The sequence below is a fragment of the Streptopelia decaocto genome (assembly GCF_964273445.1).
Source record: "Streptopelia decaocto genome assembly, chromosome: Z".
NCBI classification, from domain to species: Eukaryota; Metazoa; Chordata; class Aves; order Columbiformes; family Columbidae; genus Streptopelia; species Streptopelia decaocto.
Window position 1 is genome coordinate 45,756,375 of NC_138657.1, and position 17,425 is coordinate 45,773,799.

General features: G+C 40.6%; 1 protein-coding gene across 1 annotated transcript in view; it reads left to right on the plus strand.

Annotated features, from left to right (window-relative positions):
- CAMK4 (calcium/calmodulin dependent protein kinase IV) overlaps positions 1-17,425 on the plus strand; it is a 186,084-nt gene that overhangs the window by 55,818 nt on the left and 112,841 nt on the right. The gene's annotated exons all lie outside the window — the stretch shown is intronic.

Sequence of the window (17,425 nt, forward strand, 5' to 3'; positions counted from 1 at the left end):
ATAACTGGGAGTTACTTTTGCTGCCTATGTTATTCTAGTATGACTGCATTCAAGTAACATATATTAAGCCATATTAAGCCAAAATGTACTAATCTAGGATAACTTCTGTAATTATTGTTACCAGTAACAGCATGCAAAATATGTCATATTTGTGGTGAAATCATAGTCTGAAGTACAAGCTTGGAGCACATGAAAGTGGTGAATAGCTTTCACAGTATTATCAAAGTTTGATTATTCTGATCATTTATCTTCGTAAGGGTGCCTTTGAACAAGCAGCAAATACGTGTTTCTTCAGATGTGAATGGTTGGGATTTCCTCTGTTTAAATTTTCATTTTTCCTAAAGCCAGAGGCAGTATCTCTCTGTTATCTTGTAAGTAGTAATGAACATGTTGTGCATTTTACCTGTTTGCCTTCCATGGCTTATTAAAACTTTTGGTAGCTTGGTACTAGCTGAGTGTTGTCTGAATGCCTCCTAAGTTTTCTTTAAAGATGTCTTCCTTGTTTGCCCAGTTTTCTTAATAGTCAAAAATCTTACTGGATAGGCTGAGTCAAGTCTGATCAAGTAATCTCAAGAGCCAGTGTGGGCACGGTGTGCTTTTCCCACAGAACAGCCTCGTGCCTGAGTGTAGGTGGGCATTCGAGCCTCAGAGATCATCTGTTCATCAGAGGACACATCAGTGTGGCTGTGCCGTGCCCTCTGGTAACATCATTTGCGGTCTGGTCCTGAGGGTAGCCTAGGTTTGGCAATCTCTTTTTCCTTTGAGTTTCAAATACTGGGACAATAAAAGTGAAAGGAGTGGATATTATATGGCTGGTAATTCTGGTTTACCCGCAAGAAAAATAATGCAATGATTATAAACTGCATTCAGAGCAAACTCATTTATGCACAGCATGTATTCTTTTACAGTACTTCAGTACTGTGCCATAAGGAAGTTACCAGAGGTTGAGCAATTATCTGTGAGGTGGTTTGAGACTGTAAGATGTTATCTGCTATGAAAAGGGATATTTCCCATCAGAAATTCATGTATGTTTTCTAGGAGACAGTAGGCTGCAGTAAATGCCAATGTCCATGGAGTCAGGCAGACTTCTAGAAATCATGACGATGGCAAAACACTATCACTAAGCAAAGCAAAGTTTTCTTAAAGGTACCTTTTAGGGGGTATTTGAAAGTGCCAATGAAATTATTTTTTAAAAATGCACTTTGACTGGATATGTTGTACTTATTTCTACTTCCATAAATAGTACTCTCCTGTTCTCTCACCCTCTTGGCACCCACACTCGCATTTTGTTCCTGTTGTATGATAATACAATGTAATACAAATTGCATTCTGTTAAATGTGGGATGAAAGAATCTCTGGCTAAAATTTGTGTACCTAGATTTTAAAGTACTGCCTCGACTCCTTGTGTGTTGGTGAGATGTTTTTAATTTTCATGCTGCAGTGAAAAATAGATTTGGCTCCTTGAAATATGTGGAGTTTGCTGTTGTGTTCACTGCTCTTGACTGTACCTCTGGGAAGTGCAGAGGATTCATTTGAATTCATGAGCAGTGAACCATTGAGTGAAAGCTCAGTGAGTCAGTAGTGGATTCTCAAGCAGGGGCAATATGGTGTTAGACCAGTTCAACACAGGAACATTGTCTGACTTGGTACAAATAATACAATTCATCTTCTCCCATGCGGCTGGAAAAAGAGATGTTGGTAAATGGACTTCAGTTTTCCAGCTGATAAACACACTAGAAACATCCTAATTCCTTCTGTCCAGTTTCTTTCTTTTGAGAAGAGAGGGAGGATTCACACTTTGACACAGTCTCCCACAGCATCCTCACAGCTAAGTTGAGGAGGTGTGGTCTAGACAATAGAGTAGTGAGGTGGGTTGCAAACTGGCTTAGGGAGAGAAGCCAGAGAGTGGTAGTCAATGGTGCGGAGTCTAGTTGGAGGCCAGTATCTAGTGGAGTGCCCCAAGGGTCAGTGCTGGGGCCAATATTATTCAATATATTCATTAACGACTTGGACGAGGGAATTGAGTGTACTATCAGCAAGTTTGCTGATGACACCAAGCTAGGAGGAGTGGCTGACACGCCGGAGGGCTGTGCTGCCATCCAACGGGACCTGGACAGGCTGGAGAGCTGGGCAGGGAATAACCTGATGAAATTTAACAAGGACAAGTGTAGAGTCCTGCATCTGGGCAGGAACAACCCCAGGTTCCAGTATAGGTTGGGTAATTCCATATTAGAGAGCAGTGTAGGGGAAAGGGACCTGGGGGTCCTGGTGGACAACAGGATGACCATGAGCCAGCACTGTGCCCTTGTGGCCAGGAAGGCCAATGGCATCCTGGGGTGTATTAGAAGGGGGGTGGTTAGTAGATCGAGAGAGGTCCTCCTTCCCCTCTACTCTGCCCTGGTGAGACCACATCTGGAATATTGTGTCCAGTTCTGGGCCCCTCAGTTCAAGAAGGACAGGGAACTGCTGGAGAGGGTCCAGCGTAGGGCAACGAAGATGATTAAGGGAGTGGAGCACCTCCCTTATGAAGAAAGGCTGAGGGAGCTGGGTCTCTTTAGTTTGGAGAAGAGGAGACTAAGGGGGGACCTTATTAATGTTTATAAATATATAAAGGGTGAGTGCCATGAGGATGGAGCCAGACTCTTCTCAGTGGCAAACAATGATAAGACAAGGGGTAATGGGATCAAGCTGGAACACAAGAGGTTCCACTTAAATTTGAGAAGAAACTTCTTCTCAGTGAGGGTGACAGAGCACTGGAACAGGCTGCCCAGGGAGGTTGTGGAGTCTCCTTCTCTGGAGACGTTCAAAACCCGCCTGGACATGTTCCTGTGCGACCTCACCTAGGTGTTCCTGCTCCAGCAGGGGGATTGGACTAGATGATCTTTTGAGGTCCCTTCCAATCCCAAACATACTGTGATACTGTGATACTGTAATACTGTTTGGAATTGAGCCATATGGAAGTACTTGCTGAGTGTAACTTTACAATATTTGCCCTGAGCCCTTACCCCTTGAGAGCAATCCAGTAACAAAAACTAAGAGGTGTTTGTCACAGCGGAGTAATTTAGAGTTCTGCTTACTGCAGAATAATGTCTAGATTTCTCAAAGAGAAGTGCGACTTAAAATTAGTGGCAGGTTCACTCTACTATTTACTGCATGGGGGAAATATGCCAAGCCGAATGCTGCTGACCTTCTCTCCAGAAGCCTGTACCCGTTCACAAAGCAAACTTTCAGGCGCCTTCCCTCCCTGATAACCATTCACTTTGGAGTCTGTGTCTTGGAGCTCTGGAGGCAAACTTTCAGGGTAGGCCTGTACCCATTTGCAAAAGCAAACTTTCAGGCATTCCCTCACTAATAACCATTTGCTCTGGAATCTTATATTTTAGAACTCCAGAGGCAAACTTTCAGGTGAGGCCTGATAACAGTATGCAGAACAGACTTTCAGGAAACAAAATTCTCAGAAAAAAAATTTAATAGAGAATATCAGGAGGGCTGGCTCAGGCTTTGTACCTGCACAGAGGTCCCACTCAAGCATAGAAAACCACAGACTTTTATATATTTAGAGACCATTCATACCATGATTCAGTCCAATAGCAATATTTCTCTTCGGGGTCTTCTTCCTTCTCAATAGATCTTTTTCACTGATCTCACATGTTCCTTTGTTTTGTTTAGCTGTAGATACTGTTTATAGTCCATAGCCTTGCAGACACTGTTTTGTCTGAATAAATCCTTTATTCTCAGCAAAGTGCAAATAGGCCCTGTTCTGCAGATGTATGTAGTATCTTCACGTTAGCCTTCAATTGTTATTTTTTTCCCAGTCAGTTCCGTTCTTCCCAGTTAAGTGCAAACTGGGCCTTATTTTGCAGGTGTTTAGTGTAGTATGTAGTTGCTCTTGGTAAATATGAGCAGAACTTTACAGCTTAATATTTTAGCAAATCCAGCTTACTAAGTAACACGAAGCAGCGAGTATATTAAAAATCATACAGCCTTATAGTTCTAGATGATTCATTGTATTTAGTATGCATTTACTTAAGCTAAATGATTGATATGAAACTCAAATTGAGATCATCCACTGACCTGTGAGTAATTAAACCATCGCCATGCAGCCAGCCGATTTAGCAGAGAGAGTTCAAAGTAGGCTCACACAGGGTGTCATATTTATAGAACAAAGTGGTTGACTCATAGTCAAATTGCATACAGTAGGAAAGGTATGCACGAGACTACCTGCACCCACAACTTATCGGTGTTCATTTGCTGTTCTGCTGCTTCTTGGGTTTCCTGAAAGGAGCTCTTGTCCTGGTTGCAGCTCAGGCTTTTACCTCCTCTGGAGCCTGAACCAAACTGCTGCTGGTTTGGCTGGGGGAGGCCGAGTGAATCTGCCACAGTGTTTCACAACCCAAATGAATCAGTTGGAGAAATGTGGTTCTTCTGACTCAGGGTGACTTTTTTCGGATTTCTTTCCCTCTTTCTCTCTACAGTTTCACCATATGGCCAGGCTATCTCAGCATCTCTGCAGCAGCAGATTTGATTTCCATGCCTGTAGCCAGGCACACCCTGCTGAAAGATTAGCAAATGGACTATGTCAGAAGTTCGTGATTCTCACGGGAGGTGAAATACATGTGTATTTGAACACCTTGGGTTCACCTTTCAAAAAGGCCAATATGCCTTCTTAAGAAGTCAGTTTAACTGGACTTACCTGAAGAAATCTAGTGAAAGAAGAATGCAGCATTTGGAAGTCAGTTTCTCAGATAATCATGTCCCTGATGCAGGCTGGCATGAAAATTGTATTTTAACAAGGAGAGGTTTTGCCTCAGGACAGAAGGCTGTAACATTTTTATTTATTAGGATTTTAGTTTATATTTACTAATTTACTAACTGATCTCAAACAGGTTTGGGAGAGTTGCTGAGAAAAATGATACACACTCTTCCCAAAATATGGAGGTGCTTAGGGAAGAAAAATAGGAATCATGGACAGTAAGTTACAGAACTGCTGATAGCTCCAGCAGGTAAATGGCAGAAGCAGAAGACTGCAAGAGGAAAGGGACAGAGAGTGGGACAGAGCCACCAGTGTCCTTGAGACTGCAGTCTGCATTGTGCACAACACTTCTAGTATCCCTGGGCATTTATAGAAAATATATGATAAACTGTTGGCACTAAATGATGAGGGCTTTGTTTAGCCATGATCATTAAGATTTTGTTGGCCATAATCTCTTGGCTTTGTTGTAAAGATAGGACATAGTCCTTTACAAATTTCTCTGATATCTGTGCTTGCAACAGTTTTTCAAGTTTGTCAGTATATTCAGTGTCCAAAAAGCATTAATGTTGTTTCATTAAAAACATTCGCTTCCTGACTGAATTCCCAGATTTGCCATTGCCAACAGGTTTATTATTAGGCCAGTGGGGGTAAAAAATTGTATTTTCAGATATTACCAATGAAGGCATAAGGAAAGAATCTCTGAATGAAAACCTGGATAAACTTCTCAGCATTATAATGAACCTCAAAAAATTATACTTTATTTTTTCCAGGCTGTATCAAATAATTTAAAATTACATTATACTTTTCCTTCCTTTTTGAAGCCAAAGCTTTGGAGAGCCTGACCTTATTGAAGTTCTTTATATAATGACATATGCTAAAACTTTGTGAAATATCTTTTGCAAGATAAAAACCTTATTAACTAGATACTTACACTACATGTGAAAATATCGTAAATACTTAATTAAGTAGTCTGGATGGATGGTCTCTTGATCACAATGGCATCAGGCTGTGGCTGATGAGGGTGCTGAAGCCCATGCCTGTGGAGGACATTTGCTGTGCAGGTTGACCACCATCTATTTGCTTACATCGATGGCTAATTGTATGACTGTAACCTAATTAATGCTTATAATCACATGAACCAGTGCATGGGCATAAATGACTACACTTTTTATTCCAAGCCTCTTTCCAAACATACATAGGGAGCTTTTTAAAAATATGTTTAAAAAATAAATAGTGACAATAGTCACTCTGCAAATCCTATAGAGACTATGTTGCAAATACTGTTTAACCATGAGTACAGACTGGCATAGATTAGATTAGAATCATTAATCTGGATTACAGAGCAGCTCTGAAAAATAAAAAGCCTCAGTCCTATAAAAACAGAGATTACAGTCATTGCCAAGTGCGGTCTTTCTCTAACATAGCCGATTAAACAGTGGCTTGGCCAGTGGCTGGTATAGCAAGCTTCAAGAAGAGATAAAAGATGTTCATGAACTAGAAGATCTTGAATCTTAGGATAAGAGGAAATGACCTGATCTTGTGCCACGGCAAGTTTAGGTTGGATATTAAGAAAAGCATTCTCATGGGAAAGGTAGTCAGGCATTGGAACAGGCCGCCCAGGGAAGGGGTTGAGTCTCTGTCCCTGGAGGTGTTTAAAAGATGTGTAGATGAGGTTGTTAGGAATATGGTTTAGTGCCAGTGTTAGGTTAGAGGTTGGACTCAATGATCTTGAGGGTCTCTTTCAACCAAAATGATTGTATGATTCTGTGATACCACTGTTCTCCTGGAAAACAGTAATTTTACTCTTGTAACTACAGAAAAGAGCTCCCTCATCTCAAGCATTGAGTAGTGGTGGCACTTCCTTGAAAACTTAATTTGTTGTACATGTACTTTCTTACATATGGATGTTGTTATTTACCATGATGATCTGTGATCACCAACACTGAGAATGGTTTATGTGACATTCTGAACATCCTGTTGAAGTTAATGTAGGTATAAATATCTGCATCACAAGCTGTCAAATGACAGGAAGATGAAAAATGGAATTTCACAAAAAGCAGAAAAAGCAACATGGAACAGAAGAGACAGCAGTAGCTCTGGGAAGGGAGAAAGCTGAAAAGTGCGTAATTGATTATATTCACCAAGGAAGAGATTTGAGAAATGTGCTGCAAGGAAAATGAAAAAGAAGAAAAAGTTAAGTCCTTTACTTAATATGGAAGACAAGCAAATAAAACATTGTGTAGAGAAAGCTGTGTCTTTGCAGAAGGTTGATAGAAAATTAGAGGCCCAATTATAGCAGATGTGTGAATATTTAAGTAAGTCAGAGCACTGATGTCAGTAGTGAGTTGGTGATGCTCACCTCATAATGCTGAAGAAGGAAACTCTTGGGAGCAAAACTTGACTGTTCAGCTGTTATCCTTGAGAGGTGACTACAGGTGAGTGAGGTCCCAAAAGTCTAGAAAAAAGCAAAATACAGATAAGTGAAAAAAGAGTGATTGAGTCCATGGATTGTAGTTTAGTAAGGCATGCATCAATACCTGGAAAATTATTGCAACAAGTTACTGAATGATCAATTTGTAAGAGCTTAGATAGTGGTAAGAGAGAGGCTAGCAATATTGGCATGCCTTGAGTCTGTGTGTGACTTAGCGAATGCTTTTTTTATGTTTTGTTTGGCAGAGTGTCCATTTCCTAGGGGATAGAGTGGATGTGGTAAGTGTGATGTACCTTGACATCTGGTGAGATTCTCACAGGGTTGTTGTACTTGGGTGTACATGGCAAGGTTTTGGTAGGGGCAGGGGCGCACTGCAGAGGTGACGTCTGTGAGCACACCAGAAGCTCCCTCCATGTCAGACACAGTCGGTTGCAGCTGGCTTCAAGATGGACCTGCTGCTGGCCAAAGCTGAGCCTGTCAGTAATGTTCTTGGTGCCTTTGTGATAAGAAACCTGAGCAGGGGTAAAAATCATTACACAGCAGCAGCGTAAGAAAGAAGTGAGAACAATGTGAGAGAAACAGCCCTGCAGACACCAAGGTCGGTGAAGAAGGAGGGCAGGAGGTGCTCCAAGCGCTGGAACAGAGATTCCTCTGCAGCCTGTGGTGCAGAGTATGGTGAGGCTGGCTGTCCCCTGCAGCCCATGGAGGTCCATGGTGGAGCAGATACCCACCTGCAGCTTATGGAGCAGGTGGACATGCCTGAAGGAACCTGTGACCACATGAAGAGTCCATTCTAGAGCAGGTTCCTAGCAGGAGTTGCGGCTCTGTGGAGAGGAACCTGCACTGGAGCAATTTGTGAACCTGCACTGGAGCAGGGAAAGAGTGTGAAGAGGAAGGAGTGGCAGAGAGGATGTGATGAGCTGACCACAACCCCCATTCCTCATTGCCCTGCACTGCCTGAGAGGAGGAGGTGGAGGAGTTGGAAGTGAAGTTGATTCAGGAAGATGTGAAGGGTGGGGAAGGTGTTTTCAGTTTTGTTCTTATTTCTGATCATCTTACTCTGTTATTAATGGGCAATAATTAAAATAAATTTCCCCAGACTGAGTCTGTTTTGCTCATGCTGGAAACTGTTTAGAGATCTCCCTGTCCTTATCTCAACCTACAAGCTTTTCCATCATATTTTTCTTCCCCACTCTGTCCTGTTGATGGAGAAGTGGCAGAGTAGCTTGGTAGGCACCTGGCAGCCAGCCAAGGTCAACCCATGACAGTTATGCATGGCATTCTTGTAACTCTGAAAAGGAAGGTGTGGTGACCCTAGCCTCTGCCCACTTTGTCCCTTGGGGAGGGTGGGAGAGGTGGCACCAGGCTAGGTGGTAGGAAGTGCTCCAGGGCAGCTGCCTCCTCATGGCAGGGATAGCTCAGGACTGACACAGCACCATTTCTATGTGCCTATGTAGGAAATCCAACATTCAGTGGAGGGCTAGACCTACTTAGGTCTTTCCCAGCCACCAGAACCAAAGTGTGTTCAGCTAGGAAGGTTGGGCTTTATAGTTTTGGAAGAGCAGGCCTGACTTGATACCTTCTCCACACTTGCAGTAAGTTAGCATTTGTGACTTAACAGGACTGCAAAACTTATTGCTTTGATGGAAATAACCCCCCACTGACATGACCTGCAGCAGACTATATTACCTTAATACTATTTTCATTTTCTCAGGATATCTGTTTTTCTGTTTTATGTAGAATATCAGTGTGCTCCCTGCTGCTGCTTCCTGTTTCTACTGTAGCTTTTTTATTGCAATAAAATTACAACCAAGTGTAAGTCTGGAGGCTATTGTTAGAATGATAGCAAATCAGGTCTTCTGAATGTTACAAAAATATTAGAAATGACAGACTAAAAGTGCTCCCTACTATGGAAAATGAATTATTTCGGTTATCAAAAAATAGTATATTTAATGGAGCATACATGTAAGTATGGTGGGAATTCACAAAACATTATAAAAAGTGTTCATTTAGGGAGCATTGACAAAATATAATTCACTCCTCTGAACTCTTTTTCATTGCCTGGCTTTCAGCCCTACCTCTTATGAATAGATGTCCTGCCTTGTTTAAAGAAGAAATTATAGAGTAGCTAGAAAAAAGCCAAGTAACTTCTAAGTCTGCCATATATTAAAATTTTGGTGTTTGTCTTGTGGTAAGAGATCCTGCGTTGGCACTGCACATAAACTTCTTGGCAAAAGCAACTTATTCAGAGAAACCATTGCATAGGAGTTGATGATTCAGCACAAAATGAACCTCCAAGGAGTAAGCTGCATAGCTTACAAAGTGAGGGCTGTTCAGGATAAGCATGGGCACAAGAGCTTGCAGTATCCCAGAAATGACTTGGCCTAAATTACCTGGTAAATAATTTTGTTCAAAGCTTCGTTTAGATATACAGACATAAATAGCCATGAAATTTGCCCTGTCTGATTTTAAAAGGTTGCTTTTTTTTCCTATACAGAGCAAGCTGCTAGTTGTCAAACTTCTGTAACCTCCCTTCTTTCACTTCCCTTCCCTTGACCAGAAAAAAACAAGAGTCATTACAGGATGTGTTAAGCTGTTTGTACTGCCACATGTTGTCATTCAGTGCAAAGGCTGGTTTGCCTTCTCCACCTGGAAATTGTCATGAAGAGTGTCAATCAATGATGTTGACGCCCACTCAAAGTACAGGCTGTTTAAAACACTTCCTGATGAAGGGATCTGTCACTGGTGAAAAACAGGCAGGCAATTCTGCCCAGAAAAGAAGGTCTCACAACATAATTTCAAAGGTTTTAAAAATTTTTTTCTGCTTAGGGCTCTCTCTCCTCACATGCACTCTTCATTAATATTAAACAATGTTTGTTCTTCATTCGTCTCTCTAAAAAGGAAAGGGGGAAAAAGGTGCTGCTTATGAGATAAAGGTTTTAAACTGTGCTTAAAATAAGACGTGTTTCTGGGGGAGCTATCGTCACTGAACTTCTTCAGTCGTCTGGCCTTGTGTGCTGCTTAAGGAGGGATGGCAGCTGCACAGCATGTCACATAGACAGAAAGCACATGCACAGAGTGTGCTGCTTCGAGAATATGCCTGAGACTGCCAGTCCAAGGATTTGGGTCTGCAAGTTGCATGGGTAGTCTAAGCACCTAGTTTTGAAAATTTACCCCAGTGTTTCCAAGGTTCAGTACCAAGGACGAAAGTCTGCATCCTTATAGAACAGCAGTTCACTTGTTTCAGTCTTCTACTCCCTTTTCTTTGCTCCTCATATCTCATTGAACTGTCTAAACATGAGTGGGTACTCTCCCTGAAAAGAGATGTCTCAAAGGAAACTCAGTTCTAAAGAAAATATTCAAAATCAGGTTTTGGATCTATTGAACTTCAAAAGTTTCATGTTGAAAAATCAACCTGATGCTATTACGAATTCTTTTCAGTCAACTTTCAGCTTCAGGTTTTTTTCAGACTTGGTAGGAAAGAAATTGGTTTTCTTATTGCGAATTCCCCTGCTGTTTTAGAAATACAGTTTTTCTTATGTGCAGTGTAACCAAATTTTCTAAAGGGGCTAAAGGAAAAAGGAGAAAGAGTGAATGTATTTTCTATACATTTTTCTTCCACAGTGCTGTATGAAGTCCTCTGATCTTCACCTCATATCTGCATTTCAGCAGTCTTACTTGATGCTTTGCTCAGGAGCCAACTTTCTGAGGGTTGATTTACGACAAGGAGAGCAGTGTACACACAGTATAGCAGTAACCTCTGAAATTCAATGCAATTTAAAGTCTGAGATCATGATTTTTGCTCTTTTAGTAAGTCTGGGTCAGCTGTATTCTTCCGTTCAACTGAAGACAGAACAGCCAGATTCATCAACATGTAGTGTTGGTGGTCTGTTTCTGGTCCTTGATGTTTACCCACCAGCTAAACAGAGACTTAAGAAGTAGTATTTGAGGTGGGGCAAATAATCTAGTGCGGACATGGCTATTGTAGAATGCAGCTAATTTAACCCCTAGCTGAATGCCCACTGTTTTAAAATGCAATAAAGCCAGGGTAGTGAAGTGTTTAGAGTCTTTGTGGGACAGAGGTTTTTTATATAAATTTCATGCAATAGTTGATGATGGCGGCCTACTGAAAGTTAGTGAGAAATGTGTTGCTGCAGTCCCAGCAGGAATTAGCAGTTACTGGTTGAGCCAGTGCAGCAAGGGTGGCTTGTACTGCTGCATTTTAGTGTTTCACCAGCTAATCTAGCCCACATCTGAAGGACTGCAGTTCTACAAATTATCTGTGGAAGTTAAAGGTTCAAGGATATGGGCAAGCACTAGTTTAATTACCATTTATTTAAACACAGCATCTATCTTTTGCCGAGAATGTGCTTACATAAGGCTCCTTTTGTTTGTCTGATGAATGCAGTGAAGGCTGAATATCAGAAATACCTTGTTGGTCTATCGCATTGCCTTTGCAGGCCAGCATCAACAGGAATCAATTGCTAAAAAGTCCTTTCACCTCAGAAATTAGAAAATCAGCAGCTAAAAGTCAGAGAATCAAAACCTGAAAATGTGTGAATGTTTTTCTTGTCAAAATACAATCAAATAGAACTCTGGAATGCAATGGCATTAGCTTTCCTTTCCAGAACTTTGTATGTTTTTTCCACCAGCCATGCCTTGTTCAAAGATTAGTTTTATTCATTATATAATGTGGGAGTTCAAGGGTTTTTTTCCCCCTACATTATGTTCATTTTGGGAAATTTTCTGTTCTCTTCACTTGGGAAATAATGAGGGAGCAGAGAAGGCTGCAGTTGTGCACAATTGCTTTTGAGTGTTGTATATGTAGATATTGATGTTTAGAAAAAGTTTTTAGATAAAATTTGAATAATTTAAGAATTACTTGTGAGTTTACTTTAGCAAGAAAGTTTGTTTTGATACATTCTTATATGAAATGCAAGTTGTAAGAATTTCTGAGTTTTTAAATGAAGGCAATAGTAGTAATGCCATGGAATATGCATTTTTTAAATGTATTTTCCATTTGCATGTGTGGCAATAGCTTTGTCCATGATTTTTTTGTTCTTTCCAGTCTTTAACTTCAAATGGGGCATTTAATTTTGAAGTCTAGGAACAGTAATTTCATTCCTATAAATCCATTTCAACCTTCTCCTGTATATACAAGAAAGAGTGAATTAATGTATTTTAACTTTATGCTTCTGTAAACTGTACCAAAAAAATCAGTATTCTTTAGGGAAACCAATACTGGACTTTGATCTCTTATTGCAGATTTGGCAGCACAGATTTCCATGGCTTTGTAATAAGCACAATTTTCTTGGGACTGTTCCTTCTTTCACCGGATTTCTTTAGACAAACTAGATCTTATAATCGTTCTTTGACTGCATGAAGCATAAGCTAACTTATTTTTCAAAAATCAACTCAGAACTTAAGGAATTTATTCCAAATTAAATCTACAGGAGATGACATTGAGAAGTGTACTACTGAGTTGATTCAAATGCAGTATAAAATCCAGGATGAGTTGGCATGGTATGGAGATGATGACCTACTTTTGAAAGGACCGATTTCTCTCCTTTGAGTGAAAATACTGTCAGTGGCTGGGTTGTTTGTTTTTTTTTTTTTTTTTTTTTGGTGCATTTTTGTTGTTTTATTTATTATAAAAACTGCAGCTCTAGAATTCACCTGTCCTACCTACCTGTGACCAGATAAACTTCTGGCTGTATTTCATATTGGTTGCTGTTCCTGTTTCAGAGGCAGAAGCTTTTTGTGGGTGTGTGGGATGAAAGGCTTTTTCCAGCCTGGCTCAATTTCTGTTCTTTTTCTTGCCTTGGCTTTTCTCTCTCTGCCAGTCTCTACCATGTGTCCAGCCTGATCCTGCAAATTCCATTTTCTCCTTTATGTGCAAATTCTGCTGATCACTTCCACCTCCTTAACACTCCTCCTGGGCATCCCTGCCTTTCTTCCATCTGTGCTGACAGCACTCATTTTGACTATATATACTTGAAGGGTGACCATGCCTTTTCTCTTGGTTTCGGAGTGTGGACTCCTTAGCAAAGGCAGAACACTATGGTGCTGTCGCCCAATCTCTAAAATAATGTTTTCTAAGATAATTGTGAATTTAATAACACCTGTGGATAATCACAAGAATAATCAAGAATACTCAACAAAATATATACTAGGGGGGCAAAAAGTTTTATGCATACATTTCTAATATTTTTTAAAGCACTTTTCAAATCTGTGTGGAAAACAACACACATACAGAGATCAGTCATTGAATTTTAGTCTAATTTCATGTATTAAGTGGTACTTTTAATACTTCAGATTTTTCATCCAGTCATTGGAATAATGGCTGAGTGAGTTTATCATGTTGCCAGAGTACTTGTGTTGCAGGAAAACTACAGGGTGTTTCAAAAAGATGGACCCAATTTCAAAGATATAGCACTTCCAAACTGGGGCCATCCTTTTGAAAAACTGTGTAGATCTGTGCTAAAACGGAGTTGCATGCATAGCAGCTGTGACACATTCCATGCGCAGGACATCACAAGGTTTCTTATGATTTCTCATTGTCCTCATTGTAGGTAGCATCACAGGGAAGAGAGTGTTTTTATTGTCCCTTACGACCAAGTGGCTAAGATGTATACATTATTTTTAGATTTTTAGAAGGTCAAAACTGAATATAGAAACAAGTTTATGTAGCAAGGCATATAGCATACATCGTAGTTTTTGTGTTTGTTTTTTTTTTTCTTTAGTATGTTCACAGTTATACGTGGGCTTTAAAACGTAAATCTCTAACAGAATTGTAAGCAGCTTTCCAGACAGAAATACATATGTCAGTAAAAGGGAATGACAATGTTTTCAACTATGTAGGAATTATATTTTTTACTGTTCTCTAAGTTGGCCAACTATAGATTCCGGGAATATGCCTTTTTTTGTATTGTTCCAGGCAACTTCAAATAATTTATGTTTTGAGTTCAGGCACCATGTTCTAGGCAGAGATGCAAAAAGCAACAGCTGGATACTCCTTTAAGACATCTTATTTTTCTTTAGAACTAAATAAATGCACACTTAAGTACACAAATACGTATAACAAAATATTTCATATAAGTTTAAGTGTGTGTGTATATATGCAAAGATATACGTATGTATGTACATATGTATTCTCCAACTACAAAGAGGGACGTGTTGATACAATCAGTTCTAAATATGCCAAGACAATATAGTGAACAATCTTGTGGTTGAACTCATCTGGAGTATGGGAGACTTAATTTCTGATTTCTGTTATAGTCTGAATTGGGAATGGGTTGCTTGTCCATCACACAGTGCAATGTACTTCTGCAAGTAATTATTAGCTGCTTGGGCTTAGGGTCCTCTCTGTTCCTTCTGTTGAAACTGTTCATACTGTAGGATTAAATATTCCCAAGTGCTGGTGTGTACGGCTTACCAAATAAGTGCCTTAGCCATTGAGCATAGGTGATCTCTAATATTGTCACTCAGATGAAGTGGAACACCATCTGCAGCAAATGAGACATTGAGAGGCTCACAGTCTGTCTATCTGTCCATAATTTTCATGCCTGTAGAAAGAGGCATGTTTCCACAAGAATTTTTGCCTTCTGCATATTTGTGTTTTCTGACCAAATGTACAAATGAAGTGTTTAGTTGATAGAAATTCTAGACCAAGACTTGAGAGCCTAGTTGATCGCAGTCAAGGTTTGATTCTGTAAAAGGGCAAGGGGTTACAACTAGCAACTCCCTGAGCTTTTCAGTTACACATGAGATTTTTGCAGCTGAAACTTCTCATTGCTGTTTGGTGATAGAAGTTTGAATTACTCCAGTTATGTTGGTGACCTTCCAAATCATACAGGCTCAGGAAAGTTGTATGTGCTGATTCAGCAGAAGGCTTGCTGAGCTCCAACAGGAAGCCAAAATAAGCAAAGCAAAATGCTCTTATTTGCTCAAGGCAGTTCTGTTTGCGCATTTACTTTAAGACCCACAGGCTGCATTCCCCAATCCTCCCCACGTGGTGCTTTTTTGCCTCCTTTTTTTTTTTTTTTTTTTAAATGGAAAGAAGCAAAAAGATCCTGTTATCATTAAAGAGACAAGGAGTCAGGTCTGTACTATAAATGGTTGTCTGCTAAGGTTTGCCCCAGGTATGGTGTAAGCAGGTTGCCATCCTGCTCCTGAGTCCTAGTGCTGGCTTCTGGTGTGAAAGAGGAAGGCAGTGTTAGCTCAGTGATCTCTTTCCTGACTGGTGGGAACATGTCTGTCAGAGCTAGACATAGGCACATAAACCAAAAGATAAGTCCCTCAGAGCATTCCCAAGTCTTGCAATATCTTGTCATTGCTTTTTCCCCAAATTAGGACTCCAGGGATGTGCTGTCAGAAATATTTACAACAGGAAATAATTTATAAACTAGCCCCTTTGGGTGTATATATAAAGGGTGAGTGTCACGAGGATGGGGCCAGGCTCTTCTCGGTGACAACCAACGGTAGGACAAGGGGTAATGCGATCAAACTGGAACACAAGACGTTCCACTTAAATTTGAGAACAAACTTCTTCTCAGTGAAGGTGACAGAGCACTGGAACAGGCTGCCCAGAGGGGATGTGGATTCTCCTTCTCTGGAGACATTCAAAACCTGCCTGGACACCTTCCTGTGTAACCTCACCTAGGCGTTCCTGCTCCAGCAGGGGGATTGGACTAGATGATCTTTCGAGGTCCCTTTCAATCCCAAACATTCTGTGATTTGGTGATTCTGTGATTCTGTGGCTAAGGAGCCTGATGGCAAACTGCTCATCTGGACATGCCTTCATAAATTCCTGTCTCTCCAAGTTGTGACATGCCTCTTTCAAGGATTATACTGCCTCTCTTCCAGCTTTGAGTGCAGTCAAATTAACTGTTACAGGTTGTGCGATGCTACCACTGCTGGTGTAGCTGCCCATATCATCACTAAGTCAGCTCTGTTAAATCATCAGAGGTATTCTAGTGGTTAGGTTTTTATTTATACTGAGGACTTTGCAGGGTCAGGTAACAGACTGGTAAAGCAAACACTGACAGTAGCACTACTGAGAGACAGTGACTGCCCTGTGTTGCTAGAAGTTTTGCTGCCTACTTAATAAGAGCATATATAAACTAATGAGTTTAATGGTTATCACACTCTGAATACATGAAGCAGGGTCCATGAAGGATTTGCAGTGTATTCGATACTTCCTTATTACAGGGCTGTAATGAAATATTTGAGATATAAACCCTATCATAGCAGATCCTTAGAATTTTATGTTTTAACATTTTGGTTGTACTTAGAAGATGTGAGTTTTGGGGTTTTTTATGTGATTTTTTTTTTTTCCTTCTTGCTAAATAGAGCCTTTTGAGACTTGGCCAAGGAGGGAAAATCTAGTTAAATTCGTGTAATGATTCTGGTAGTCACTGGGGCTTGCAGTACTCCCACACATTTATGAATACCCTGTTATGAGAGACAAATATTTTTAGGATTTCAGATTAAGTGAAGATTACTTTAGGTGCGTTTGATGCACAGAAACCCTCAGATGGTTGAGCTGCATAACCCTTGCCCAGGTGACCTTTTCTGATGAAGAGGTCTTTCTGAAATAAATATTTTCAATCAAATGCCAGTTTGCATGGTTGCTCATTTACGCATAAAAATATGGGCATGCCTACTCAGAGGATCATCTGGCACCTGTGACTGTGGTAAGGAGGGAGAAGTCCAGAGCATGCATGGCCATTTTGTACAGCAGTACATCCAGAATAATAAACCTTGTGTCCCAGCTTTATTCATGCAGTTGAACATGGCTATGCTATTCCCTTGTTTAAAGGAAAGCTGCTTGTGTCATTCTGCAGCTCATGGTCATCTCCTACAGATATACTGAAGTGGATTTCTTCTGATTCAGAGAGATCTGCAGTTCAATTTGGTGTATGGTACATATGAAATCCTTTTACTGCAGAGTGGCTGTGTGCAGTTGTGCAATGTAGGCTGTTCGGAAGTGGTGTATGATAATGGCAGTCCCCTGTAGCTTAGAAAGCTGAAGCTCTTCCAAGGTGCTGAGTCTTAGAGTGGGCAACAAATCTCCTGAGGACAGGAGGCTTCCAAAAATGCCTCAAATTCAGCACTGACATGCAGGACTTCAGTGCATCCGTCTTGATAGTGGCTGACACTGGGTTGCTCAGTGGTATCTAAACATAAATGTGGTAGAATATAAAGGTATTGGAATTTTTTTGTAACCATTATTGTTTTGC